At 35.7% G+C, this 4,565-nt stretch overlaps 1 non-coding gene across 1 annotated transcript; it reads right to left on the bottom strand.

Annotated features, from left to right (window-relative positions):
- Positions 1-1,086: 1,086 nt before the first annotated feature.
- LOC121218070 (small nucleolar RNA R71) lies at positions 1,087-1,193 on the bottom strand. The gene has a single exon (XR_005914335.1). It is a non-coding gene; the product is annotated as a small nucleolar RNA R71 (small nucleolar RNA).
- Positions 1,194-4,565: the final 3,372 nt, after the last annotated feature.

Raw genomic sequence — 4,565 nt, 5'->3', positions numbered from 1 at the left:
AGGACCTAATATGGTTTCCAAACTCATGAAAGATCAAGTTGCCATAGAATGTTTTTCCGAATGTTATTAAGCATGTTGATAATAAATTGAGTTTAATTAAAGTAATTGCCCTAGTTTATTTATGTTATAATTGTTGCAAATTGTGTTTAATTTTTCTAAAATCTATTTCATTCATATAGTTTACATATTTAGGATAATTTGCATTAGGGATCATTGCATTTAGTGTCATATATTTTAATCACCACTTCTCAACTATATTGTGTTTTTATTTACCAAATAGTTAATATAATTTTACAAATTAAGTGAGCACAAATACAATCCCTATGGAGACAATAAATTAATACTTATTACTTGATAACGACTGTGTACACTTACACAAACCTACGCGTTACAAGTTTTTGGCACCGTTGTCAGGGATTGTCAACTGTTGCCATAGTCATTTTTTTACGTGAAATTATTATTTTTTAATTTGATTTATTTTTAACATTACTAACTTATTCTTTTTAATTTTTGTGATATTTTTTTCTGGTGTTTATGAGCATAGATCGAATTATCGATTTACTCCCTGTAGACCTTGAAATTGAGCGAACTTTCAGACAAAGAAAACGTGAACAAACAACTCAAAGACAAGTCGAGATGGACCTTGGAAATCAGAATCAAGACCAAGGTAATGAAGCCGATGATGTACAAAATCCTATCCTCATTGCCGATGACAGGGATCAATGCATCAGACAATATGCTGTGCCACTTTTCAGTAAGTTAAACCCAGGAATTAGAAGGCTAGATATTGAGGCAACCCAGTTTGAATGGAAACCAGTGATGTTTCAAATGCTTCAAACGGTGAGCTAATTTAGTTGGATGGCCATGGAAGATCCACATCTCCAGTTTTGATTATTTATAGAGGTGAGTGATTCATTCAATATAGCCGGTGTGACTGAAAATGCACTGAGGTTGAAGTTGTTTTCGTACTCATTGTGAGATCGAGCACAAGCATGGCTCAATTCATTGCCACCAAGTTCCATATCTACATGGCAAGAATTACTAGAGAGATTTTTGGTTAAGTATTTCCCACCTAGCAAAAATGCTAAGTTAAGGAAGGAGATCACAACTTTCCAACAATTGGATGACGAGTCTCTATATGAGGCTTGGGAGTGATTCAAGGAGTTACTTCGTAAGTGTCCTCATCATGGGATTCCTCATTGTATCCAGTTGGAGACATGCTATAATGGTCTCAATGCACATACAAGATTGATGGTAGAAGCTTTCGCGAATGGTGCAATTTTGTCTAAGTCTTATAATGAGGCTTATGAGATCATCGAGAGGATCGCGAGTAATAACTATCAATGGCCAACAAATCGAACAGCTTCAGGAAGACCTGTAGCCAGAGTTCATGAAGTTGACGCTGTCACTTCGTTATCAGCTTAGATGTTGTCTATTTTCTCTATGATAAAATAGTTAACCGCTAATAGTACTAATAATTTTGCAGCTCAGCCACCAAGTCTGTTTGAAGTAGTTTCCTATGTGTACAGTGGGGAAGGTTATTCTTTTGAGAATTGTCCATCAAATCCTGAGTCAGTGTACTATGTGGGGAACCAATATCAAAATAGGAGTGGACAATAACCCCAGTGCAACTTCTACAATCCTTCATGGTGTAATCATCTTAACTTTTCTTGGAGCAACGAAGGAAATGGACCGAACAACAACTTATTGCAGTAAAGACCTAACCAATCTCAAGGGTTTAATCAACAAGCTCCAAAACCACCTCAAGCAGAGGCATCAAAGAGTTTGAAGAACTTGTTGAAAGCGTACATGACAAAGAATGACGCTTTGATCCAAACCCAACAACACTAAAAAATTTGGAAAGCCAAATAGGTCAGTTAGCTACGGAGCTACGTAATAGACCGCAAGGAACCTTACCGAGCAATACTGAGAATCTAAGAAATTTAGGTAAAGAACATATCAAGGCAGTGGCATTGTGAAGTGGTAAAATTCTATAACCCCGATTGATTGATGTCGAAGATAAGCCTGTTGAGAAGAATCAATCGGTTGTTGAAGTTCCTACACCAAAGGAATCAGAATCTGCAAAGTCTGACAAGGTAAACCTTAACTTAGTAAATTTAGATATTTTAAAATCTTCTTTGGATGCAGATTTACCTACTCAGAAAAGTTGTCCGGTTCAACCAAAAGTTTCATCACCTCCATATCCATAAAGACTGCAACAAAACAAGCAGAAATAGGAGGTGCAATTCAAGAAGTTTTTGGATGCTCTGAAGCAATTACACATCAATATTTTGTTGGTGGAGGCTTTAGAACAAATGAAAAATTATGTGATGTTTATGAAGGATATACTGTCTAAGAAGAAACGACTGAGTGAGTATGATACTATTTCCTTGACAAAAGAGTACAATGCATTCCTACAGAACAAATTGCCACCAAAATTGGAAGACCCAATAAGCTTTACTATACTTTGTAACATTGGTGAATCTTACTTTGGTAAAGCTTTGTCTGACTTAAGATCGAGTATCAACTTGATGCCTTCTATTTTCAAGATGTTAGGGATAGATGAAGTAAAACCTACAACTATAATGTTTTAGCTAGCGGATCGATCTTTGGCATATCCCGAAGGAAAGATTGAGGATGTTTTGGTAAGAGTTGATAAATTTATTTTTCCTACTGATTTCATTATCTTAGATTTTGAAGCAGATAATGAAGTACCGATCATCCTTGGAAGACCTTTCTTATCCACGGAGAAAACGTTAATTGATGTGTAGAAAAGAGAACTCACCATGCGAGTTCAAAATGATCAAGTAACCTTTAACATTCTTAAAGCGATGAAATTTCCAGATCCGGTAGAGGAGTGTTCAGTTATGGAAGAGATAGAAACCTTGTTTTTTGAAGAAGATCCATTGGAGAAAGCCTTAGATCTTGACCCTTTGGAGGATGAAGAAGGTGAAGAAAACATGGTTTTGATGGAAGCCAATCTGGGAAATTTTATTTAATCCACAGAGTTTGAATCATTGGAGTTGGAAGTCAGAGAATTTGTGCAACCCAATTTGTCAATTGAAGAACCACCTAAACTTAAACTAAAGGTACTTCCTTATCATTTGAAATACGTTTATTTAGGTGATTGTTCTACTTTGCTGTGATTATTTCAGCGGAACTGGCGAAAGATCAAAAAGAGCAACTAATTATTGTTCTAAAGAAATTTAAGAAAGCAATTGGTTGGACCATAACTGATATTCGAGGTATAAGTCCTTCTTTTTTCATGCATAAAATCATTTTAGAAGAAGGTGAAAGAACTCAAATTAATGGGTGAAGGAGGCTCAATCCTGTTATGAAAGAAGTTGTGAGAAAGAAAGTGATCAAATGGTTAGATGCAAGAATCATCTATCCTATTTTAGATAGTTCGTGGGTAAGGTGGAATCATGATTGTTGAAAATGAGCATAACGGGTTAATTCCAGCAAGAACAGTTACCAGTTAGAGAATCTGTATTGATTGCAGAAAGTTGAACAAATCCACTAGGAATGACCATTTTCTGTTGCTTTTTATGAATCAGATGTTAGATCGACTGGCAGGTAATGAATTCTATTGGTTTTTAGATGGCTATTTAGGATATAACCAAATAGTTGTAGCCCTAGAGGACCAACATAAAACAACCTTGTCCATACCGTACGTTTACTTTTACGCGAATGCTTTTTGATTTATGTAATGCACCTGCAACTTTTCAACGGTGCATGATGGCAATATTTACTGATATGGTTGAAAATTTTGTTGAGGTTTTCATGGATGATTTTTCTGTTTTTGGTAACACTTACGATATATGTTTGACTAATTTGGCTAAAGTACTAAAGAGATAAGAAGAGACGAATCTTGCCCTTAATTGGGAAAATGCCATTTTAAGGTCAAGGAAAGGATTGTCTTAGGTCATAAGATCTCAAAGAAATGAATTGAAGTTGATAAAGCAAAGGTGGATGTAATTGAAAGATTACCGGCCCCAATGAATGTGAAAAGAGTCAAAAGTTTCTTAGGCCATGTCGATTTTTATTGAAGGTTTATTAATGATTTCTCGAAAATTTCTAAACTATTGTGTTTGTTGGAGAAAGATACAATGTTTGATTTCAACAAAGCATGTTTAGAAGCTTTTGAAGATCTAAAGAAGTGGTTAATCTCAGCCTCAATAATCGTTACACCTGATTGGAACTCACCTTTTGAGTTGTTGTCCGATGCAAGTGACTATACCGTTGGAGCTGTGATGGGTCAAAGAAGAAATAAAGTGTTTCACCCTATTTACTATGCAAGTAGAACTTTGATGGGAGCCTCACACAATTATGTGGTAATCGAAAAGGAACTCTTCGCTATAGTTTTGTTTTTGACAAATTCCGCTCATATCTTATAGGTACCAAAGTTACAGTATTTACTGACCATGCGGCCATTAAATACTTGCTCATGAAGAAAGAAGCAAAACAAAGGCTAATTCGTTGGATACTTTTGTAACACCCCAAACACAGCCTAGACGTTATGGCCGAATTTGGAAATGTCACATGGAATGGGATTTCAAGACAAG

This window comes from Gossypium hirsutum, chromosome D05 (assembly GCF_007990345.1).
Source record: "Gossypium hirsutum isolate 1008001.06 chromosome D05, Gossypium_hirsutum_v2.1, whole genome shotgun sequence".
In the NCBI taxonomy this organism is placed as follows: Eukaryota; Viridiplantae; Streptophyta; class Magnoliopsida; order Malvales; family Malvaceae; genus Gossypium; species Gossypium hirsutum.
This window is presented reverse-complemented; position numbering and strand designations above follow the sequence as displayed.